The sequence below is a fragment of the Neopelma chrysocephalum genome, unplaced genomic scaffold, assembly GCF_003984885.1.
Source record: "Neopelma chrysocephalum unplaced genomic scaffold, ASM398488v2 Primary Assembly neopelma1_61b, whole genome shotgun sequence".
NCBI classification, from domain to species: Eukaryota; Metazoa; Chordata; class Aves; order Passeriformes; family Pipridae; genus Neopelma; species Neopelma chrysocephalum.
In genome coordinates this window covers 8339040-8352537 of record NW_020897717.1, presented here as the reverse complement: position 1 = coordinate 8352537, position 13498 = coordinate 8339040, and the positions used below count along the sequence as shown (strand labels likewise).

Below are 13498 nucleotides of genomic sequence, written 5' to 3'. Positions count from 1 at the left end.
TCAAGCTAGAGGCTGGCATCCTTTACTACCACTTGTGGTAACAGAACAGTCCGCAGCTTTTGGCCAAAAGCTGAAGATGTCTTCAAGATATTGCAGGAAGACTGAGCAGAGCTACTCTGTCAGAGCCTGCAAGGAAAAGTGGTGAAAAGCAACGAGCACCCTACAACTAAAAATGGAAAACTTAAGTAAGAGGTCTATGTGCAAAACCACAACTTTGTCAGCTGAAGCACCTAACAACCCCACTCTTTCAAGAGACAGTAAAACATCTACACAGCACACTCGTGATGCTGCGGACTAAGGCCTCACAGTTGCCTGGGATGGTTACTGCCTTATTTCTCTGAGCCTGTGAGCAGTGAGGGTTGCTTGAATGCGGGAGACGCCATTTCACAGCTTGTGAGAAAGTGCTGAGCAGAGGCAGGTAAGGGTGTGTATACGTGTGCAGGAGAGACGGAGGGAAAACAAGATGCTAATGAAGCTGACCAGTAATAACTGTCTTCTCATTTCTCTCCACAGATGATTCAGGGAGGGGAGAGCTGCTTCTCCCCAGTGCCTCTGCTGGCTGCTAAGCAACTGCGGCAGCCGCACAGGGGCAAGCGGGCACCCAGCATTAACTTCTCTCCCTTTCTGAGGGAATTCAAAAGGATTACTAGTACATTAGCTTTGAAATTGGTCACTGGTACTAGGTTCCTAAGAGTAATTATGGGGCAGGGAGGAAAAAGGGAAGACAAGTGATGCGGGGAAGAGGAGAGGATAGCAGGGGACCAGGCTCACACACTGCTGCCTGGGCACCATGCACTGATGAGGGAGGGTATGCACGAGATAATTTCACAGATGACTCCCCATCCTTTTTAAAAATCGAAAATACAGTGGGGTTTTTTTTAGCATACCTAAACTAAAGCATTTTTCCCTCTTGGCACATTTCTCATCCATGTGGCACTGTAACCAACATATCCCATTGCCTTAGCAAATGTGGGTAAGATGGTAATGGTAGCGTTTCATCCACATCCCTCCAAACATGCTTCCATATCTTGCTGTCCAGTAACTCACACAGCCATCCTCCCACCTGGTCCAGGGATCTGCTGCCAATCTACCTGCAGAGCTCCCAGCCTTGAGCTCAGTCAGCTGCCCCCTCACCGAGATAGGTGAATCCCGCTGTGGACCACATGGAAAAATAAGTTACTGAAATGGGTTTGGTGACAAACTAGTCCTTTCCTTGTGGAAGATTGTTTTTCCACCTTGGATCTTTTTAGTGGCTTGGTTCATCAGACAGCTGCACAAGTCAGGAGCTCAACACAGGCAACATCAACCCCTTCAGCCACCCATTGGTGGGCCACAGATCTGAAGTCCCCCAAGTTGTCTGCTTCTCCTGCACCACCAAAATTCTCCCCCATGCTCACGTGGAAGATTTCAGGCAGGAGGGGGTAAAACAGCCTCTTCCACAAACCTGTGGCAAGAAGTAACTAGGCTGAATGCTTAACCATTTTGCTAAAGGATACACAGTTTATATATAGCTAGCATTGCCAGTGACTAGTCTAAACAGCTGGAGAAGTTTTGCTAGAGTCCTGTTAGGGAACGAACTGCAGGAGTGACCTAGACAAAGTAAGCCTTCAAGTGAATATCATCAAACTGCACAGACAAGCAAGGGAAGATGTTAGTCCCAAAGTCACATTCTGGGCCAAAAAGGCATTCATTCCCCATTTCTTGCATCATCACTGTGAACTGCACAGTGCACTTAGCACACTGCACCCCACAAATTACTGGCATAACCAGAAACTACTTCTTATGAATTAAAAAAAAAAGTTAAGTACTGTCTTACAAAATATGTTCTCTTCAGGAAAGTTAGAAGAAGCAAACTTAAGTGGCATGTAAGTCTTCCATTAAACTGATTTTATACAGTACAAAAATCAGAATGCTTACGTATACCTAATTATAAAATGAACTTAACATATCAACTCACAAACAACATAAAATTCTACATATCATTTACGAGTCAGAGTCAAAATGGATAACAGATACATCAGAAATACAAAAGTACTTTATTACAGGGCAGCCTGGGAAAAGGGATAGACATCTTATCATGAAGTGTATTTAGAAAATCAGTTCTGTGAGACAGGATCCACAGATACAGATGTCCTGTCATAAAGAATTCATTATTTACAAATATACTACAGAACACTCCATTTGCAATGAAGTACCATAAATTATTCACATGTAATATGTGTCAGAAGTGAAGGCAGTGGCATTTTCTCTGCCATTCTCACGGAGCTTCTCATACTCAGTGAAACAGAGCTCTGCCGTAAAATCGTAAATGCAACGAGAACACTGGATTTTCATTAAAACACAAAACTTCATTCCCCACAAAAGGCTTTCTGACCAACAGTGTCCACACAAAGATTTCTACATAAGCATTGCTACTGTAGGGACAAGAAGTGCAATTCTGGGTTTTTTTTTTAAGACACTAAATTGCATATATGAATTTTATTTTGACTCACGTAAATAATATAGAATTGCCAAGTTGGGCCCACTGCCCAGGTGCAGCAGTGTTGCACAGATCTACCTTGTGACCTCCGCTCCAACTCAAAAAGGCAAACCCAGAGGCAGGCAAGAAACTCAACTAGTGTGATCTCCATCTTTCTGCAGAACACAGGGTAACACACTGCAAAAAGTGTGCCAGAAGTTTGACACGGTGATGGAAACATGTCTCTATTTGAAATTGGATTAAGACAAACTTCATTTTATATGGGTTAAACAGTCACCAGGAAAAGAAAATAAGTCCAGTTATTACTGATACGGAATGAATCTGGAAAACTGAACTAACAGTGGAGGGTCCCTAGTGAGTTAGTTTTTCATTTTCTATGACCTGTGCAAATTCACCTATTTCCCAAAACATCAAGCAAAAATTGAATAAAACCCATGATCATATATTCATTTTCCTCTCTATTTTACTTGTACCGTTCTTTTCTTCAGGAAGATATCTTCACGGATGCAAAATCTGATTTATCTGACTCCTTTCATCTTCCTCAAAAAAAAAGGACAAAACAAAAAAACCCACATCCAACTATCGAATAAAAAAACCCAAAGCCCCTCAGGACACCCCCTGCTTTAGCTACAGAAGCCACTCTCCACATGGATGGGTAGGCAGGACTTAAATTCTATTTTCTCCCTTCTGAGTCATGAAACAAAACCCAGATTTGCCAAAGAGAGAAAAGAAACAACAAACCAGAAAACCTCACTGACCTCCTAGAGATGGTATTGAGAATAAATATGAGCACAAACACCAGACTTGGCTGATACAACATTTCACAGGGTCGGGTGATCTCTACCTGCCTCCCACAGACCTGGAAAGCAGAACAGACCATTGAGATCACCTGTGTGACCTTCCATTCAAGGTGTGCCACAGACCCACGAGCAGATACGTTGCTTGCTATATACACATATACAGCAGTAATAAAAACATGCAGTCCTGATTCATAAGCAAGTGATCAAGAATCCATCACATCCAAAGGGAGTTGTTTTAGCGAGCAATTTATTCTGTTTAATAATTTGTGCGTTACAAGCAGCCCAGATTCATCTGATTTCAACTTTCAGGTATTCAGTCTCATTATATCTCCTCCTACTAAAAGGAAGAGCTTTGTACTTTCTCTCCTCTATAGATATTTGCAAAATACAACTCAGCCACTTCACTTGAAGTAAGTATGCAAAGCTTTTTATTAAAAAAAAAAAATTAAAAATTGAACAGCAAAACAGGTTTTCCAACTGTAATCAATCTCTCAGTTTTCTCCAGGCACATAAGAATTGGACTCTATTCCAGTAATAATCCTGTGCCATCATACACTGGTAAAACACTATACACTCCTAGAGGACATGCTGGGCTTTTGCATTCCAAGACCATATCCATTATTTTAGTAGTGCTGCAAGGCCTCTGTATTTTGTTATCTTTTTACCATCACCCCAGCTCCCTTCCAACGTAAACTGCTCTCCAGAATGTAGAGAGTCCTTCCCTGCATAGAGTTGGACTGGCCTGTGCTAACATTCATACTAATCAAATAAGCCCACACCAAAAGGAAATTAAACCCACGTGACAAAGGATGTCTTTACCATACCCTGATTTTTGGTGGCATTTTCAAATTTAGAAAGCAATAGCTTTGTTCAGTATAATTACCAGTGATCTTGAAAAGAACTATCTCAGTTCTACCAATTAAAGGCTTTTAGTTACTTCTCCCTTTCCTTTCCGAATAATCACATTGCCTCATCACCCATTTATGCTCACTACATTAATACTCTATTTGCTGCATATATGTGACATACATAAACGTGACAGGAGTCCCAGCATAAAATGTGACCCTCTCTGCAGAAAAGTGTTGAAGAGCACTTGGTGCATATTTGATGTCCTCATAAGCAACAGTTCAGCATGCAGTTGCATACTGGTCCATTTTGGGCACTGGATACAATAATTTTAGATCTGCCCTTCACTTTCCCCCCACAGAAAACCTTCACGAATTAAAACATATCCTGGCTAAGTGAGTGTAGGATTTGTTGTGTTGTTGTTTTTTCAGTGTTTGCCTTTTTTTTTCTTTATGTAGTATCTAATAAAGCATCAGCAACATTAACATTAGCGTTATTAGTTTACTTAATATTATGATGTTCCATTAGACAAGGGATAATACAATTGTAGGCTGGAAATTAACTATGGAAATATGTTGATATGGTTATATGGAGTCATGAAACTTTTTCAAATGCAGAAGCACTGTGTCTACAATACAGTTTAAATAAGTTAACTTATTTCAACTGTATACGCATAATAAACTTTTGTTTTATGCTGTCATATCAGATATTTGTTCTTACAAAACAAAAATATTTGTTTTGTTTTTTAAATACAATAAGGCATTTAGCGACTATTAAAAAGTTATGGTTGAAGTTGAGTCAGAACAACTTGTCAGAACATAGTGTTGCTTCTGCTTTCAGCTCAAAAAGGAGAATTCCTATCATTATTAAATAACAGTAATATTTACAGGCAAAAGTACCAATTTAGTTGTACTAGTTTTGCTTTTTTAGAGTAAGAAACTTTATCTTTCAAACAAATGGCACAAGCATTGCAAGGGCGTGCTGGAAAAGTAGCACACATGAAGATGTCACACAAGAGGTTACAGCCTGTATGAGAAGATTCCCTTTAAAAGCAAGAGTCTAGATACCAAGTGCTCGGTGCTTTTTGCCCACATGGATTTATTTACAAACAGGAACACCATAACGTAGACCTAAAGGTGTTCTTTTCCTAGGCTAAAGTTTAATAGAGCTTTAACTTTTTAACAAAGGTCAAAGAAGTTTCAACACATCTCCTCAGGTTAGCATTGTCTAAATAAAACCTGTGCAGCCATTTGTTGAACCCTAGCTCAAAAGCAGAATTAATTACCAGAATTACTAGCCATAAAGCATTCCCTAGGATACCTAGCGGAGTACCTACCACAGGTCATTTAAAAATTAAATGTTTAATCAGCCAGACCTAATGAAGGATGGCCAACTTGCCCATCGGAAAAACACCCTGATCATCATGTAGCTGTTCCCAAATAATCAAGCTCACTTCTCTGAATAAACGAGACTGGGTTTTTTTTTAGTGTTTTGGCCTCCATCACAAAGTTAAAGGGTAGCTATTTCCTCATTTCTGAGCATGCTAGTATCCCAAGCAATGGAGAGGCAGGACTTTCACTTCTCACCTCTCACAGAAAGTTCACACCTCACTGTTACCAATTAAAATAACTAAAGTACAGCAAGAAGCTCCAGCCACCCGAGATGAGTGAATCTTCCTCATTCTCTGTGAGCTGGCTTCAAGCAAACCAAACAATTTTCATAAGGCCACATTAGAGACTGTGGCAGAGGAGAACTGGAGGCTAGGAAGGACAGACAGAGACACTCCGAAGCTTGGACAGGATGGCAAAGATCCCCACACACTATGAAGAGCACCTGCATCTCAGTTACAGCAGCACAGATAAAGGCATCACTATCCTTTAGGAAGAAATTCCTTACTTTAGGAAGAAATTCTTTACTGTGAGGGTGGTGAGCCACTGGAATAGGTTGCCCAGCGAAGCTGTGGATGCCCCAACCCTGGCAGTGTTCAAGGCCAGGTTGGATGGGGCTTTGATCAACCTGGTCTAGTGGGAGATGTCCCTATCCATGGCAGGGGTGTTGGAACAAGATGATCTTTAAGGTTCCTTCCAACTCAAACCATTCTATGATTTTATGAAAGAACAATCCTACTGTGGACAAGCAGGTTAAAATGCCGTTAATTGTTATTCCGCAGGCACACTGCACACTGGTCTTTTTTTTCAGCTTTTGAAGTATTATCCAAACAGTAAAGTAGGTTGAAAGACTGTCCTTTGCAACTTCAGATTTCTAATACATGTTCCAGCGAGGCACTTGTCTTTTGTGGTTGCATGTATTTCCTATTTAATAAAAGGACTACAACAGTTCCTGGTTTGTCACATCTCCAAATAGAGAGTTTGCGCAGTAGCTTCCTCTGCTCTGCATTGCTCTGCATTGGTGAACTCTCTCTTCCCTCTCACCCTGCTCAGAAACACGCTCAGCCACCTACAAAGCCAATTTACAGACACAAGGTAACAAAATGAAGGATTTAAAAAATACATCCATGATGACAAGCCATGGGATTTTTTCCTCCAAACCTAGATTTCAATCCTCCCTTCTCCATCTGCACTTTCCAGTTCTTTCAAAATAATGAGCAAACGTTTCTCCAGCTTCACAAATCTGGCACATTTCATTTTTCTTGTCATTTAAGAGATACTATTAATACCAAATAGTTTGTGTATAAGAACACGGTGCACTTTTATAAAGCTTTATTCAAAGCATCCTGTGATCTTCCACTGAAAGCATTAATTCGGTACTTCACAGTACCTCTGAGGCACATATTATAAATTGTCTCACACAGGTCCAAACTCTGAGGCACACTCAGGCTAAAGTGACTTGCTGTTGGGCTAACCACCAGAAATCCTCATGTCCTGCCTGATTTCCCGAAATTAAGTAATTAAATGATTAAGGAACAAGTTCATCACCTTCTAAGGAAACTACTTATACAAAGCACATTCTCATCAACAGCAACCTGTATGGTTGTGTTTCATATGTCCCATCTACACCGGCTGAACATGAAAAGGTGATGTCAACCCCTTCCAAAGGAAAATACTCTCAGGTCCTGTTCTTTAAAAATAATGCCCCTGGATCAGCAAGAGACTGCTAGTAAATATCACATCAGTCTCTGTTTTAAACAGGAGAAAAAGAACATAGAAGACCAGTCCCTCCCCTTCAACTATTCTTCAGATAGTATTATACAATTACATAAAAGTGTATTTCTTTAATAAGAAATAAATATACACATATATGGAAGAGGACAAGCAACCAAAAATGGACTGACACTTTAATATTATATCAACATCTGAAAACATAGGGAAATAATTTAAAATTTAATCAGTAGTGAAAGCCAAACCCATGTATGATAAGAAGGTAGCCTAAGCAAACATGAACTTGTCTTGCATGACAGACAGCACACGATCTCCTAAGTATATGTGACTCACCAGAGTCTAAACAGCATTACTTGCTCTGATTCTTGTACTGGGATCCTTCAAGGTGACATCTGGACACACAGCCATCTTTCTTGCTTTAATAAAAGTACTTTAATACTGTAAGAGAATACCTTGTCTAAACCACTGTCAGCTACGGTTTTACTGAACAGTGGCCATTGCTACTTTCACTCAAACCTCATGCAATAACACATCCCACCAGAAACCAATGTCAGAACTTCAGATCATTCTACAGATGACCCTTAAGTACCCGCTAAAGCCTAGATTAAACAGTAGTTTGCACCTCCTTTTGTCAGAGCCACAAATCATCTCAAGACTCCACTCTTCATCAGGGTATTCAGAGCATGTCATGACATTGCTTTCTTTCCCTTGCACCATGTCTAGAAACTGAAGAAGCAAGAACACACCCTCATCTGGCTCTGACTCTCAAATCAGAACTGAGGAACAACAGCTGGTCTCTGAGTTGGTGACACAGGAAGCACACATTTAGCAATTGCGAGAGAGATAATATAGGCACCCCTCAAGGGCTCTACAGCAACCTCTCTTGGTAGAAATGCTAAGTTTTCAAGGCAGCATGGTCCATCCAAAATATCATAAAAGGAAAAAGTTACACAGCAAGCTGCACAGGTACACCCCAAGCACATTTTCCATGTTTTTCAATCAGTAAAAGCTTGTTGGATATCTTCCTAGCATGGTGTCATAACAGTGCTACTTCAGCTGAGTTTTGTTAGTGGGATTGATGGTGTAACTAGTTCAGCTTCAGAGAATATTTCTAGTGAAGACTTCATCATCTCTGCCAGGGGAAGTTTAGGTTGGATATTAGGAAGAAATATTTTATGGAGAGAGTAATCAGACATTGGAATGGGCTGCCCAGGGAAGTGGTGGATTCACTGTCCCTGGAGGTTTTTAAGAAGAGACTGGATGTGACACTCAGTGCCATGGTCTACTAACCATGGTAGTGTTGGATCAAGGGCTGGACTTGATGATCTCAGAGGTCTTTTTCAACCTGGTTGATTCTATGATTCTGTTTTATGATTCTATCTCCCTCTCTTAAGGCTACAAAAGGAGATGGTGTTATAAGCTGCAAGTCAGAAGAAACTAGAGAGAAAAAGGACAAGATATAATTTGTTCTTTCAAGTTGTCTACTCAAGAAATCCAGAGGAAGTTTAAGTGGACACAGTCAGGTCTAATCATTTGCCTGTTTTTAATAGCACAGACTAGGATAAGGGCCAGAGAGTGTACACTTTTTCCTTGTAAAAGAAAAAGCATAGCATCATTAAAATAACACTTAAGTTTTCAAACTAGCAATGCACAGGATCAAAGTGACACCACTAGGATATATTAGAGGTAAAATTCATCTGAGCCTGTGACAGACAAACCAAAGAGAGTATTCCCTGACCAGGGGAAGATGGCTTTGTTGGGAGGATACCATTGCCCAAATCCCCACAGCCTTCCCACACCACCCTAGGGAAATAACTCGAGTGACTTCAGAGTGACATGCCTAAAATAAGGCTGTGTACAACATCCCTATGGAAGTAAAAGTCTTGACCATTTTAATCTCCAAGAGGTGTGTTCAAACACTACACTCACAGGCAACTGTTAGAATAAATCATGAAAGCAGTATACTGTTAAGGTTCACCATGTGAAAGCAAAAGGCCAATACAGTACAAAAGCAACGAGTTTTCCTCCTGATAAAATGGAGGAGGAAAAACAGACCCAACCCTGTTGGCACACTTTGCAGACAAATTCCTTTTGATGATTTATGAACTTTTTTCTTTCTCCTGTTTAACAAAATTACTTCAACAGTATAAAAGTTGGCAACATACCTATCTCAGAAGAGAGCTGCTGTATTCCTTATTGGTAAGCAGTGCACACACACACACAAAACCCCACACCCACAGGAAATTGAGAGCTATTCATTTAGTTTTAGCCAACTCTTCGTGAGACTGCACCTTTTGACTATCAGTTGATGGTAAACGTGCAACTGTCTAGTACTTAATCTCATAAAAACTAGACCAAAAAAAACCCTATCAACATTAAATTTAACCTTCAAAAAAGAACACAAGTGGTATGAATGCAATTGTCTGGAAAAATGCTACTTAGCAAAAACAAAACAACTACTCCCCCACATACATGCAATATTTAAAAGAAAGAATTCAAAGCTGTAATTATGTTCACACAAACCCAAACTGCAGAGTACAAGAAGTTCAATGATACAAAATTCTGTGTTTTTTGTAAACGACACCATGTACCCCATTTCTTCTCATATTTTTTCATTGGTGTTTGGGGGACCTGATGGGATGCTGTTCATTGCCATTACCAGAAAGAAAATATGGAATCAATTCTCATCATCTGCACAGAATATGAAACCTGGTAACAATGGTAAGCAAAAAAACAATCAGGTAAGTTTCTAGTAAAGTGTATATTTTGCTAGGTATAGTTTCTCTGAACAGCAGCTAGTTTTACTACAGCAGTAATATAAAGTTACAAACTACTGGGAACAAAAAATCAATAAGAAGAACCCTAAGAGATACCCTTGGGGAACTGCATTTGGAAAGGCAACAATCCTGTAAAAAAGACTGGAGGTCAGAGCAGGCACCATCTAGACACTAAATTTCCTGCACAAATCTGCAGCTAAAGAAGGAAACGTAACCTCTGGATGGATAAGAATGTTATTTCGTATAAGGCAAGGCAGGGAGGGAGAGTATTATCTAAAAAACAGTAACAACAAGGGCAACATGCATTTCTGGTCTATTCCCTTCAGAAAAGATTCAGAGAATACATCTTATATGGAGAGTTTAAATGGTCTGCATATTTGGCTTATCAAAGAGGATAACGGTTATCAGTGACTTACCAACAAAGTGGCTAAATGTCTCTACCAAAATTTACTCAGAAGATAAAGAATACATTAGCCAAAACTAGCACCACAAAAGCTGCTTCTGGTCAGATGAAAAAGTTTTGAGGAGTTCGGAATTCAACTCCTCTGCCTGACTGTACATAATTACAGTTGACTGATATGATGTGTGGTATGCTCAGAAACTCATCAACAGCAAGCTTGCTAAATACGATTTCCCCAAGATCCAATTTCAGTCGTATCCAGCTGACTAAAATCTTGTGCAGTTCCTCTGGCTTTTACATCTTCCTCACTTTGCAGCAGTGCTATCCATTCAGAAATACAGACCTCTGCATTTGGGTAACTCCAACTAGTATGGCTCTTGGAGCACAACTCTTCAGAAGCACAGGCTCCTCCCTACGCACCATCAGAATAACAAAATCAAAATTCATTTGTCTTCAAAGTGCTTCATGGCCTCAGTTCTGGGTATTCAAGGCTTTTCCCAGAACTCCAGGATAGACTGCAACCTACCATTCTGCTACTCTATCTAATGTTAATTGGTGCTAGAGATTCAAAATTTTATGTGGATAAACAAGGAATGTGATTTCCAAGTATCGAAATGGCAGATCTGAGCATCAAAGTTTATGATATCCATATCTTCTTCTCTCCACTTTTCAACTCACAGTAACTTGTATTCAACAAAAACACTATGCACTGTACTACATCCATGCACTATATAGTACATCCCTCCATGGATAAACAAAAAGGGGACATGTCTCCTTCCATCATTTATAGTCAGGAGTAGACATCTCTGTAAAGTAACAAAAGTTATGCACTCACTATAGAAATTACCGAGTGAGAGTTCACGATCTGCTCTAGAAAGACAGAAGGAATAGACACCAGAGGCTCATTTTGGGGACAGAAGCCTATGAATGTATTTCAAAGAAAATATTTTTCTAAAACTTGGGGTTTATGGAGTCCACAAGTCACAAGTAGCCCTGGCTACTGGCTAAGCATCAAGAGGGCCACCAGAGACTAAATGAGAGTCACCTTCGGCTTTGCTCCTTGGGCTGCAGAGAGGCACCCAGTAGGAGCACCAACAGCTGCCTGCCCCTTACAGCCCCACCACCCAAATGGGTGGATTAGGGAGAGCTCTCTGCTCCTTAAACACATCTTCTCTCTCTTTCACCTGGAGCAGGAAATTACCACCTGCAGCTGGAGGTCACTCATAAACTGAGAGAGCAGTTGTGGGAGATTTAACAGCAAACAAGTTTCTGCTGTTTTCAGAGCTCTGTCCGGGTACCCTAACTAATATTTTCCTTTAATTTAAATATCTAGGGGATTTTAAGTTAAATTTAATCTCATATGTGAATTTTGCAATTTTTCACTCATGGGGCTCCCCCCAATATTATTTTTAGGCTTTTTAACTTTATTTTTTAAAAACCAGCAAGTTACTGACACATCTCAAGTTGGCAGCCAAGTCTGAGCCTGGAAACTGCACAACCTCCACACAGAATGGGTTTCTGAGAAAAAAGCAGAACATTTCTGTATCTTGCTACATCATTAGCAAACCCTTAGCCTTATTGCTAGGATTTCAACATCAGCCTCAACTAAAATTTTCCTTTAAACTTTATCCAGCATCCTGTCTTTAATTTAGGAAAGGTTTCATATGAAGGGTGGACAGTCAAGGGGGAGATACAGAGAGGAAGGAAAAGGGGAGGAGAAGGAGCCAAGATTCAAAAGATTGGTAGTGGTGGTTGGCACTTTGGTACCGAAAGTCAATGTGATCTGTTTCATAAATTACCAGAGGGGGAAAAAAAAACCCTCAAAAGAAAAAAGTCCCTGCAATCTGTCCTGTTCTTGGAGCCAGGGTTTCTTAATAAAAGCAGAGAAGGTTCTCCATAACAATGGTAACAATACATGGCAGGACCTTGACATCTGAAGCACAATAATTAATCATCTCAACAGTATCATCCCCTTTTTACTGAAAGGGGAGCTGACTCAAAGACAACCAAGGGAGTTGCCCAAAACCACAACACCAGTCATTAGCAGAGCTGCAGTTGGAAGTTTCTTGGCTGCCAGCACTATTTTCAAGCACTGAAATTGGCAGCCAGTCCACAGCCAAAGAGCTGATACCATGTGCTCACAAGGGAGAGGGTCACCTGCTCTCCACACCGTGTCTAGGAGCTCCAGTCACACCACCAACATCAGAGAAGGATGAAGGGAGCGTGCTAGTGGGCTCAGTGACGAGCAGCAGTAGTGATGCTCACATCACCCCACAGACCTGCTCCGGTGGGCACTCAGCCCACAGGGGCAGTTGCAACCCCCAGGGTCTGCCCTGACAATCTCCTTGTGCTTGTGTAACTGCTGAAGCCCAGAACACTTGGGACAGAAAAATAACCCTAAGGAGAAGTCTAAGCAAGTAATTCTGGCCAGGTTTATTACCCTGCATTGCCTCACTGGGTGCAGTGCAAGACAGGAGACAGGCAACCCAGAGACTGCGAACCTAAACTACACCTTATCTTTGTGCTTTACATACTCAAGGGAAACTTCAGATCAGTTCACTTCTCAAGAACAATGGCTCTTTCAATCTCAGCCTTATAGATTTAAGGTGCATTTTACAGTACTGATTTCAGTTTTTCTTAATTGCTTAGTCAAGAGTTCAGAGTGAGTTACATCCTACAGAACCAGCCACCTCACAACAAGGGTGTTCGAAAGCCAAAGGTAGCCTTTTTTCTAAGGGTAGTTTGAAAAGTATTAAATAGGTTAATTTTCCATCTCAATTTTTACAGAAGCAGAACAATTCTTACAACAAGCAGATTGGGAAACACAGTATGACAGAGATGAGGAGAGGGAAGTGAATATTCCACTTTTACGCTAAAAGCAGAACCACAGAAATTCGCTTTTTGTAACATAATTAGTCTTCATTTATACATAAACTTACATCTAGGACTCTGTTATATTAATTGAATATATTCCCCTGCTTTCTATATTCTTCCTGATACCTGCCTATACCAAGTTCTCCAGACGTTCCTTCCAACTCACTTGATCCTTTGAAGCTGACAGTTATCTACACATTCAG

General features: G+C 40.5%; 1 protein-coding gene across 5 annotated transcripts in view; it reads right to left on the bottom strand.

Annotated features, from left to right (window-relative positions):
- The window catches only part of TRERF1 (transcriptional regulating factor 1), an 82926-nt gene that overhangs the window by 51470 nt on the left and 17958 nt on the right, over nucleotides 1-13498 (bottom strand). The window lies entirely within an intron of this gene.